At 50.9% G+C, this 12343-nt stretch overlaps 1 protein-coding gene across 6 annotated transcripts in view; it reads left to right on the top strand.

The window, feature by feature from the left end:
• The window catches only part of EXOC2 (exocyst complex component 2), a 1204847-nt gene that overhangs the window by 186384 nt on the left and 1006120 nt on the right, over positions 1 to 12343 (top strand). The window lies entirely within an intron of this gene.

The raw sequence follows: 12343 nt of genomic DNA on the forward strand, positions 1-12343 counted from the left end.
TTGTTGGCATTGCTTGTCTCTAGAAAATAATGTGCAAAATACAGACTAACATAATATTTTCCTGTGGCCAATACTGAAAAAAGGAAATGAAAAATAAGGAATTGAAGTATTCCAACGCCATTCCCTTCCTCCATTTGGGTCACCTCTCTAGTGCACAAATCTTAAATTAACTGTGAAAACATTTAATGTTTATTTATTTACACACTTATGCAGCTCACTCAACCCTGGGGTATCCGCAAACAGTACTTGCCAACAAGAGAACACATGCTTCAATTTACATCAAAGTGGATCGAAGAAAAACAATTCAACAAATGCAAATATAACAGAAATGCAAATACAACAGAGTTAATAATATACGTACTAGACACAGTTTGAATGTGTGCCCTAGTGCTGTGGATGCTGTATTTTTAATTCCTAATCTGAATTTTTTTTTAACTGGCTGATCGCAGGATTACTTTTTTTTAATACCTATTTTTTAGTTTTCTGAGTATTACATCCATCATATATATTACTTTGTATGAATAAAATGTCCATGTTAGATCTGCATACACATTTACAGATTATCGTTGTACATAGTAAAGTCTTTCTAGTATCCAGAACATACATTGTTACACTCTTATTCAAAACTGAATGTACCCCTCCCCCCCCCCCCCCCTGTGGTAAATATTTCATTACCTATACTATTTTTTATGCGGTAAAGTCTAGTAAGAATAACTCAGTAAAAATAAGAGGCAGAATCCGTGGTATTAGAGGTTCTGAAAGGCTTTATTCCTCTACAAAGGAATTATGGTTCGAACCATAGGCATCAAATTCCATCACCACGAGGGTTCAGGAAGGGAAGGCAATACATTATTGACAAGTAAAGATATTTATATGAAAGGCATTACATTAAGACAGATGCAGGAGGCGTAACAGCTGATAATACAGATAATAATACACATACGTAATGAAAGAAGGCGTAAACATAGGCGTAAACTAAAAACGTCATTAAACATGATGTCACAAGTGGGTGGATCCATAAGAGAATCCTGCAATGTCAGCAGAAATACCTGGCAGAGATGCGCGCGCAGCCGCATGACGTGTGATTGACGTGCAACTAGAGGGTGAAGGGGACTTGACATTTAGCTCTACATGTGGAGACAGAAGTCTGGGGGGTCATGTCAACCTAATCCCAAATCATATCTAATATCTTATGTTTAAAGAACTGTATTATCCAAAAGGAAAGGTCTCTCGGACGGAATCTATTCTATACTGACTGTTAGTGCGTGTACAAGCGTCTGAGTGTCTACACGAGATGCGAGGGGGCAGGAATCTTCCATGGTAACAGGGCTATGAATTACTTGCATGAGGACAGTGAGGCCTGGCCCTTTGCTCGGTGTACTGCTTGGTTTTCCCGGCCTTCTTGTGTTGTAGAGCGATCAATATGACTTCAGTCTCTTTCCATCCAAATCTAAGGACTAGAGTAGTGAATAGGGCCTATTTATTAGACACTTTGACACGATCCCGTGCTCCTACCCATAGATCAGGGCCTACATACATAGCCTAGGGGATAGATTCGTTAGCATTAAGGATAACCTGCCCTATAGTGAGGGTATTTCATGGAGTCGTGCTGAATTCAGGCCTGGTAGGCCTCAGACAGGAGAGACTCCATCTTTCTTTCTGCTCCGGCAGCTTGGGACATTTCTAGGCGAAGGGTGATATTTTAGTTATGAGGTGTTATTCGCTCGGAGAGAACCGGTTCAGGCCGGCCCTTATCGAAGGAGTGTATTTTTTCCCCTGCCGAAGACACTACATCAGGCCGGCCGGCTGGGAACGTGTCCTTGGCACGGGGAGGTACAGGAATTTGGTGGGCGGCAGGTTTCGAGCTGGAAATTTCCATGAGAGAATGCACCTCTATATTAGTGAAAGTCTGAGTTGGATATGGGCACTTGCTTCTAGACCATAGGCGGCATCTGGCTGTTAGCAGAAAAGCTACTACTTATTCCAGGGAAGACAGATGACGAACTTGAATTTAAGGAGGAGGAGAGAGTAGCCGATGAGGAAGAGGTTCCAGTGACTCGGAGAGGGAGAAGGGAGTAGATCCGCGACTGCGGAGGTGTGACTTCCAGGCGAAGCCGAGGCACAGACGAGAAGGGAACCTAGATGACCATTGAGCACAGGCTACATACGACTAAGGTGATGTCGACCCCTTTCTATTGAAGTGTGTAATTTAACCTTCTACTTTCCTTGCAGGTTGTATATATGATGTATTCTGTGAATGTGCATGTGGCATTTAAATAAAGTATTTAGCTTGTCGTGAGTTAGCATGTGTTGTGTATCCTTGTATAGGAGGATAGCCTATTCCTCTAGTCAGATATAACTTGACATGAACAGATGTTAATCCTGATCAGGTAAGTGGTAACTGAATGAGGGGGAAATGAGCCCCTCGAACTAAAGAACAGGTTGTGCTCAATTAATAGTCTTTGTGTGATCTGATATATAGTAATCCCGATTCCCCGGTCGTGTACTACGGTAATAATAGGATGAGCTCGTGCTAAGGCTGCCGTCTGGGTAGGAGATTCTGGGTCTGCCTGAGACCGCGAGACTGTGTGTGGCTGCCGTCTGGGTAGGAGATTTTGGGTCTGTCTGAGACCGCGAGACTGTGCGTGGCTGCCGTCTGGGTAGGAGATTCTGGGTCTGTCTGAGACCGCGAGACTGTGCGTGGCTGCCGTCTAGGTAGGAGATTCTGGGTCTGTCTGAGACCGCGAGACTGTGCGTGGCTGCCGTCTGGGTAGGAGATTCTGGGTCTGCCTGAGACCGCGAGACTGTGTGTGGCTGCCGTCTAGGTAGGAGATTCTGGGTCTGTCTGAGACCGCGAGACTGTGCGTGGCTGCCGTCTAGGTAGGAGATTCTGGGTCTGCCTGAGACCGCGAGACTGTGCGTGGCTGCCGTCTGGGTAGGAGATTCTGGGTCTGTCTAAGACCGCGAGACTGTATGTGGCTGCCGTCTGGGTAGGAGATTCTGGGTCTGCCTGAGACCGCGAGACTGTGTGTGGCTGCCGTCTGGGTAGGAGTTCTGGGTCTGCCTGAGACCGCGAGGCTGTGAGGTCTTGATATATATATATATATATATAATAGGAATTCCCTGTCCTTAGGTGGTACATATATATGTGGTTATTTAGGTGTAAAAAGGCCCTAGGGAGGGGGTAACGTTCTGGGTTGGGTTAGAAGGGCTCTGTTGAGCGGGTTCCACCCGATCTGAAAACCCAAGCAGAACACTCGGTAGCTGGAAGAATGTTTACCTAAACTACCAGACAGGAATGCATCGGATGAGGAGCGGAGCAGATAATCTTGAAGGTGAAATACAGTTTTTGGCAGGCAACAGGCCGGATCAGGCACCGTTAGCCGCGCAGGGAGTAGGACAAAGTTCATGGATACAGATGCGGGCTCGGACTGGATCTTTCAGAGGCAGAAGGCAGGAAAAGGCTTGATGGCAGAATTCAGGGCCTACTTGCCTGAACTGTAAAACGTGGAAAGTGAACCACATAAAGTCGGTGGCCTTTCATACTTAGGAACGGAATATCCGACTCATTCATGGCGGATCTGGAAGAGGACATGTTGACGGTGGACGCACATGTATTTGCGTCTTCATAACTGGAACTGGAGGGAACATACATGTACTTGTAGCATGTACATGGAGCCGTTGGGGTCTAAGATAGGGGACATAACTGATCATAAAATTCATATTTCCTCACCCCCATGAACCCTAATGCAATTATAAGTATCAATTATAGGACACAGTACATCCATATACACTTAGACTTAGCAGTGAAGCCCGACGTATAGTAGATATCCAATACACATTTTGTTTTTATCACATCCTGGAATTGTCTTACATATAGTAATAGTACAGTTGCTCGTGTCTTCCAATTCCTTATTATTTATCCCATACCTTTTACAATTCTGTTGCCATAAATTCTTCTAGCATCGTATTCCATTCTAAAGAAATAGGCTTTTTGCGTAGTCCTCTACGTTATTCCCTTTTTAGCTCAGCACTCTCTGCTTTCCCCCATCTCACCACCTCATTATACCATTCCTCCATCAGTGGTGGTGCTCTGGCTTTCCAGCGTTTGGTTATCGTACGTTTAGCTAGAATTAGTGCCATATTGACGAATCGACTTGTGGGATTTCCACTTTTATTTTTAATACCTAGTCCCAGTGTGGAGTATTCCACTGATATACCTCTGCGCCCTGGGGCCACTTTATTCAGTACTTCATGCACTGCAGCCCAGTACTGTTGCAGTTGGGAACATGCCCATAACATGTGTATTAAGTCCGCATTAGGTTCCCTACACCGTGGACATTCGTCTGGCGTGTTCGGGAACATGACATGTAGTCTGTGTGGGGTCAAGTAAGCGCGGTGTACAATCATAAATTGAATAAATTTGAACTTCGCATTGCGTGACACCTTCCTTGGGTATTCCAATATAGTACCCCATTCTTTATCTGTGAGTTCCCTATCCAAGTCTGTGTTCCACTTATCTCGAAGAGCCTGCAGTGGTAGTTCAGCGTGTGTCCGAGTTCCATAGTGTAGCCATTTAGTTAAATGACTACCATTTCCCATTAAGTATTGAAAATGCACCAGTGTGTGTGTTTGGGGTTCATGTCCAGTAGGGGCCCATGTGTTTCTAATGTATCGTGTTATGTTCGCGTGTAGGAGGAACAGCGTGTTTGTCACACCCCTCTCTCCCACAAAAGTGTCATGATTCAACAGAGTGTTGTCTGCAAAGAGCATGCCTATAGTATCTACTCCCGCCTTTGCCCATGCAGAAATTTGTCTTAGTGATACTATTCCTAGTGGTGTATTGATGCCAATTAATGGAATGTTAGGGGCATATTGAGTCGGTCTCTTTGTATATGATAATGCCCTTTTCCAGTATAGCAGTGCTACTTTCAGCAATGGAGGTGTGGATGGTGGAATCTTGCTTTTTGGTAGCAGGAGCGTGTGTAGCATGCCCCTGCCCCATTCACCCCGGGACATTTCTGTTTCCTGTACATTACGTCCTGCAATCCACTATGCCAACCAATGTAGCTGACTTGCATAACAATATGCTTTAAAATCCGGAGCTCCCAGTCCCCCATTGATCACAGGATTACTTAATGGTGCTTTTTAGTAATGTTGTGCCACATAAAAGAACATATGTGCAGTTTAATGAAAAAGTGTTTTTGTCACAAATCTAAATAAATCCAGAACTATTTTTATCTAATAATACATTCCTGCTCGAAATGGCATCTGTATATGATGGCTGTTATTTTAACTTCGAATCTCTGTTTCCGTGAACATACCTAGGTGATCCTGTGGGACTTGTACTCGCCACTATTGTTTTCTTTCCTTCTTGCGGCCTTCTCTAAGACAGATTTCTCCAAAAACAGGGCCTTTTCCCTTACCAATAACACCTTTCCATTCTCCATTTGCAACCCCTCTCCCTCGCTTTCTCTTTACAATGGTAGAGTTCATTGCTTTATTCTTGAACAGTTGACCATGTCCGCGGCATAATTCCATTTGTCTAATCCTTTCCTTTGTCCACCAGCCTGTCATTGTGGTATTAAGATGTACAGAAGTTTAGTGAGGTAACAGACCATCTGCAGAGAACTCTGTTAACTTGATAATCCTAGACTGCCAGAGTCTTTAAAATGGAAGCATTGAGTTGGATATTAGTAATTAATACTTGTTATTTACAGCATTTTAAAACCGATTGTAAACATTTTGGAAACGGGCTAAAGTGAGGTGTCCTTTTAAATTGGCTTTCTCTTCTTAGTTCAATTTGAGTAGCCATAGTCCAGTCCTTATTGTAACACAATGATTATGCTATTCTTGAAACTGATTCCCTTGAAATTCGTTGCAACTGAACATTTTGGATTTCGATGTCTGTCCATACTAACCCTGCTCAAACTATGGGTCAGTATACGGATTTCAGGAGTGTCCTTGTTTTTCTGGGCAGCAGATGGACAGAGAGAATTGGAGGCTATAATCATTGCTGACTTGTGATGCTCCTGTTTGGGAGGTAGTCCAGGCCCAGATATGAAAGCTGTCTGCATCCTACCTGGAACGAAGCCGGTTTATAATTTCCGATTGGGGCATCTGTGGCAGTGCAGATATCCTTCACGGGTGCAGGCCAGTGTTGTTTTTATTTTTTTTTCTAGATACTATTGGACAATGTGTCCTTCCTGCATGTGACAAGAATCCTTAAAGGTGCAGATTCTTGCTTTTTGTATAGCATATGTGAAGTTATCCTGCCAATATTTAGGGTGCTTTCTGCTCCAGGAGGATTTTCAAGTTTCATTCTAGTGGAAGACAAAGTTTATTATGGATATATCAAAGTCTTTGGTCTATAAAAATCGTTTTGTGTGTTCAACACACTTGATTAGTTGTATTATGCCTGTGTGACAGTTTAAAACGAACTTCTTTGTACTGTGTAAATTGTACACTGTGTGCCAAATGCCAAGTGTAGCATCGGAAATGGATTTGAGCGATATATGGGGCAAGATGGCGGCTGAGTGAGGAGTGAGCTGCTGCAGCCGATTGTGCTCTCCCGAAAAGCTGCACTAATTGCAAAATATGTTAATATCCCTAAACCGGAGGATGTGATATCCCTCTGAAGTGCGAAGATAACTAGAAAGAAATAGATAAAGAAATAGACAAAGAACTCGATGTTTGAAGAAGTTAGTGGCGGCATTAACAACTTACGCGGCTGGACTTCGGCGTTGGCTCGTTACACGGAGCAGCTGCTTCTTCGAGTGGAACATATCGAGAGGCTTTGTGCCCTTCACTTGCCAGCCGCTACTTCAACTTCTGTTCCTGTTTTTGCCATGGGGCCGAAATCGGTCACGAAAGCTGGAGCTGCGGCAGAACGCCGGGGTTCTCCAGCGTTGCCCCCTGAGGCTGACATCCCAGCGCGCGGTCGTAGGCAGAAGCTCAACGCTCTCCCAGAGACCTCGGTGGACCGGAAGGGGAAAGGTGGGAGCACTCAGCCCCAGCCACAGCGGTCCTCAGTATCTGTAGTTGATCTGCTCAGAGGGCAGGCTGTACAGGCTGCTGCCGCTTCTACCAACAGGAAAGGCAATGGACTGGTCGGCGAGGAAGGCGTCTCTGAGCAGCTGCACAAGGAGCCGGGTAAGGAGCCGAGTGGGGGGATAGAGAGGCAGAAGGAGCCCACGCTTAATCAGCAGCTGCATACGGATATGGACTGCTCGGTTAAGGCACTATCTAACCCCCCTGTTGAGGCACACTCCCGGCAAGAAGTAATGTCACCTATAGACCCTCTGCTATACGCTGCAACTGATAAGCAGAATCTCGGCTTGGATCAGCCACAGGAATCCACCCAGGGGTATTCGGTATTTGGTGATGCCACTGAAGAGGGGGGGGAACCTACACCCCAGTCCCTCTGTCCAGAAACCGGGGATCCAGCCGGGCTGCTTAAAGCCTTGACGGAGAAGGATCAGAGCACTCCCCCTGAGATGGTAGTTCATGGCTCAAAATACAAAGGGAGCTTTAAGGGTCACCGGACCCCACGGCGGGAGTGGGACAAAGATCGAGATTCGGAGGCAAATTATTTTTTCTCCCTTTCCGATGCAACTTGGTCAGATGCCGCCTCTGATTCAGGTGGGGAAACTTTGTCCAGCGATGAGCCGCAATCTCAACATAAGGCTAAACTACCCTCGGGATCTGGAGCAACGGTACGCTCTATGAGTCTATGCCCTAACAGTTTTGAAGGCCAAAAACAGGTGACCTTGAATTGGGATTACACACTCGGGGATCAATTGTTGGGTACTATTAAACCTAAGGTTAATACTGGGTTGGATGCAGGGCTTGTGCCGGCTCCTCCTACGTTAGAGTCAATTATGCAGTGCGTGGTTGCACATCGAGAGGAATCCCGGATGGAAAGTAAGAGGTCGCAGAACGCCTATCGCAAACTTCAAGGGGCAATCAGGAAAGTCGCAAAGACTTGTAAAGATATAAGCGATCGCATGACTGACATTGAGACTCGGACAGAAGCTCTGGAATTAGAAGCAGCCGGCTCTAAAGGCCAAGTTGATGCTCATGAGGCCTGACTCATGGATATACAGTGGAAGCTTGAGGAGGGGGAAAATTACCAGCGTAGGAATAACCTGAGATTTTTGGGTATTCCGGAGGGAAAGGAAGGGTCGGACCCCCGCACGTACATCGCTCAATTATTGCAGACCTCCCTGCCAGATCTGGTTGGTTGGGATTGGCATAGGGAGGTGCAAAGGGCACATCGGGTTCCTTTCTCTATTCGCCAGCCGGTTCCACCTAATGCTAAACCCAGGGCGTTACTGGTTTATTTTGGGAATTTTTTATTAAGGCAGAGTGTTTTTGAAAGAGCTAGGCCGGAAGCCCAATTAAAAGCTGAGGGGTTTTCTATTTTCGTTAGACCTGACTTCTGCCATGTCACTGTGGAGCGCCGGTGGCGCTTGAGCCAGATGATTAAGCCTTTCCAGGAGAAGGGAGCTCAGGCCTTTCTCTTTTTTTGATAAACAAGTTTTTATTGTTTTTAGCAGTACAACAAAAAGAACGTCTGGCCCTCCAAGTCCCCACCCCGCATCACCTTGCCACCCTCTCCCCAAACCTTCCCCCCCCACCCCAACCCACTCCGCTAAGGTATATTGCCTAGCCATTTCCCCCACACCTTCCGGTATTTCTTGGGACAGCCGCGTGCCTGATAGAGAGTCCGCTCCTGCGCCGCACACCAGTCCACCCCGGCGCCCCATTTAGCTACGGTTGGCGGCTGTGGCTGCTTCCATGCCGCTGCAATGTCTCGTTTAGCCACCATCAAGGCCGTCATGAGGAACCGGTGTTCTGAGCGCGTGCCATCCAATCCATCCGTGATGCCCAATAGGGAATGTCTAGGTTCATGTGGCACCTCCCACCCCAGGACCTCCGTAAGCTCGGACTCAATGCCCCTCCAGAACCCCTCCAGCTCCGGGCAGGACCACACCACATGAAGAAAATCAGCCGGCTCGAAGCCACAGCGGGGGCAAGCCGCATCCCCGGAGAGGCCCGCGCCGTGTAGGCGGGCCGGCGTGAGATAAGCAGTGTGCAAGTAATAAATTTGGACAAGCCGTAGCCGAGCTGAGGCCGTCACCAAGCGGGGGGCCATAAGGGCGTCCCGCCAGTCGGCCTCATCCAGGGGACCCACCCAGCCCTCCCAGCGCTCCTTAAGGCCCTCAAGGGACGTAGGGGTGCAGTTGACGAGGGAGCGGTAAATCCTGGAGACGCCCCCCCTCCCCAAGTTGCCCATCATAACGTGAGCCTCCGGGGGGCTGTGGTCCGGCAGCCGGACGTCCAGCGGGGTGTGGATGCGTATAGCATGGCGCAGCTGGAGGTATCTAAAGAATTGGGAGGAGTGGAGGGAGAAGCGCGCCTGCAGCTCTGAAAAGGAACACATTCGCCCGCCCCGCCAGATGTCCCCCAGCTGGGAAATGCCAATTGAGTCCCACGATCTAAACCCTTCCAGCGCCGCGACCTCACGCAGCCATGTCCCGTGCCACAGGGGTGTGACCCGGGTCAGCCTCCCCGCCCAGCGGGTATGACGGAGCGCCGCTCGCCAGGACAAGAAGACGGCCCTGGTGATATCCGGGCAAGAGGCGGGGACGGACGCGCCATACAGTCGATCCTGGATACCGGAGAAGCCCAACTCACCGAGTTCCACCCTATAGGCGGGGTCAGACCAACCCCCCCCAAACCAGTCATGTACGACCAGCAGGCGAGTGGCAAGATAATAAAGGTAGAGGTCAGACATGCCCAGGCCCCCATCAAAGGTGGGTATGCGGCACGTCGATAATGCCAGCCGGTGCCTCCCGCTGCCCCAGAGGAATCTCGTCACCATCGCGTCCAACTCGCGGAACCAAGGGCGCGGAAAGGAGAGGGGGGTGTTTTGCAGCACATAGAGAAACCGGGGAAGAATCATCATTTTATAGAGGGCCACTCTTCCTAGCGGATTGAGAGGCAACTGGTGCCAACGCACCAAGGCCGCCTTGGCTTTCTTCACCAGGGGGGTGACATTGAGTGCCCAGCTCAGCTCCGGGAGGAGGGAGACCCAAATACCCAGGTACTGGAACGATAGCCGGCGGAGAGGGATGGTCTCCTGCCAGTCAAAACACTCCCTGGATGAGTGCAGCGGGACCAGCACCGATTTCCGCGAGTTGAGGGATAGGCCAGACGCCCGGCCGAAACGGCTCAGGATGGAGAGGGCACGGGGTCCGGAGTGCGCCGGGTCACTCAGATACAGCAGGACGTCGTCCGCGTAGAGTGCGATTTTGTCGGCCTCCAGGCCAGGCCACTCCCAGCCCCGAAGGACGGGATCAGATCTAATCAGGGCGGCTAGGGGTTCCATCACAAGGGCAAAAAGAAGGGGCGACAGTGGGCAGCCCTGCCGCGTCCCCCGGCCGATCCGAAATGGCCTCGATAGCACGCCATTGACCAAGACCCTGGCCCGGGGATGGGCATATAGGACTCGCACCATCCCCACGAATCGAGGGCCAAAACCCATGCAGGCCAGGACCTTAAACAGGTAGGCCCATCCCACTGAGTCAAATGCCTTCTCGAAATCAGCGAGGAGGAGAGCGAGGTACGGGGACAGCCGATGGCGGTGGGCCAGGGCCACATGGAGACGGCGGAGACAGTGGCGGGTGCCCCGAGCGGGCATGAAGCCACATTGGTCCGGGTGGACCAAGGTCGACAGCAAGGGCCTAAGCCGTTGAGCCAGGATCGCCGCATAGAGCTTCACGTCCGTGTTAATAAGCGAAATGGGACGGTAGGCCGCCCTGTCGGTGGACGGTGGCGTGGATTTAGGCAAGACCACGATCGTGGCCATATCCGCCTCCGGGGGAAAGGAACCCTTCTCAATCGCCTCCGCATAGTGAGCGCACAACCGCGGGACAAGGGTGTCTCTGTATGCGGCGTAGAATTCCTGGGGGAACCCGTCGGGTCCCGGCGTCTTCCCCGCGGACGTACGCCCAATGGCACCTCCAATCTCCTCAAGAGAGATGGGGACCTCCAGGCTTTCCCACTCGGCCGGCCGAAGCCGAGCGAGGTGTGCGCCCCCAGACGCAAGTAAAGCGGCCAAGGAAAGAGTCGGTGCACGGGCCCGGTAGAGCTGAGAATAAAATTGGGCAAAAGCCGCTGCCATCTCCACAGAGGAGGACCGGAGCACCCCCGTGGAATCCGTGACCGCCGGGATGATACACGACGCCCTGGGGTAGGTCACCAGGCGATGTAACAGCGCACCGTTCTTGTCACCCCAGCCATACACCCTTGCCACCGAGGACTGCCAAAGGAGCCTGGCCGCATCAAGGGACCGCTGGCTAATTTCCTGGCGAAGGAGCCGCAGCCGCCGGGCCGCCGCCGGGTCATCGTTTGCAGCGAGAGACTGTTCCAGTCGAAGCGCCTGAGCCTCGCAGGCAGTGAGCTGCTGCAGCCGCGACTGGCGGTGCCGCACCACTTGCGCCTTAGCTGCCCCTCTAATGGTCGCCTTGCAGGCCTCCCACAGAGTACTTGCCGATGAGACCGAGCCCTCATTGGCGGAGTAGTATTGAATGAGTTCGGTACCCACCGCCTTGCGCAGCGCCCTGTCCTGGAGGAACCAGGCGCTGAACCGCCACACCGGACGAGCCGTATGCGGCGGAGGACCCAGGCCCAGGAGGACCGGCGAGTGATCCGAAATCCCCCTGGGCAGAATGCGGACGTCCTGGACGCCCCCGCATTCAGTGGGGGGGACAAAGATCATGTCGAGGCGGGCGTGGGAATGGTGAGCGGCCGACGTGTGAGTGTATTGACGCATCTGAGGATGCCAGAGCCTCCAGGCGTCGCAGAGGCCCTGAGCCTCGGCCCAGCCCGCCAGCTGCCGCGCGCGAGCTGCGCGAGAGTCCGAGATCGGTCCCGAGGAGTCCAGCTGAGGGGCCATGACGGCATTAAAGTCCCCCCCAAGCACTACAGTGCCCCCCGGTAGCAGCGCCAGCAGAGAGGCCGCGTGGGACAAAGCCTGCGCCAGTCCCGAGGGCGGTGCATAGAGCGATAGGAAGCAAAGCGGCCTACCATCGAGCGTGCCGCAGATAGCAATCCCGGTGCCCCGAGGGTCGTGGGTCACCCGTGTAAGGACAAAGGGGAAGGAACGGCGCAGCAGGATCGCCACCCCCCGGGAGCCACGAGCAAACCCTGAATGCCACACCCGATCGTAACCATATCGCGCCAGGAAGGGGCAGTTGTCCCCGAGAAGGTGGGTCTCCTGAAGAAGGAGCACGTCGGCCCCTATGCGGTGAGCATATTTGAGGACCGCGGTGCGCTT

The sequence above is a fragment of the Triturus cristatus genome, chromosome 5_2 (genome assembly GCF_964204655.1).
Source record: "Triturus cristatus chromosome 5_2, aTriCri1.1, whole genome shotgun sequence".
NCBI classification, from domain to species: Eukaryota; Metazoa; Chordata; class Amphibia; order Caudata; family Salamandridae; genus Triturus; species Triturus cristatus.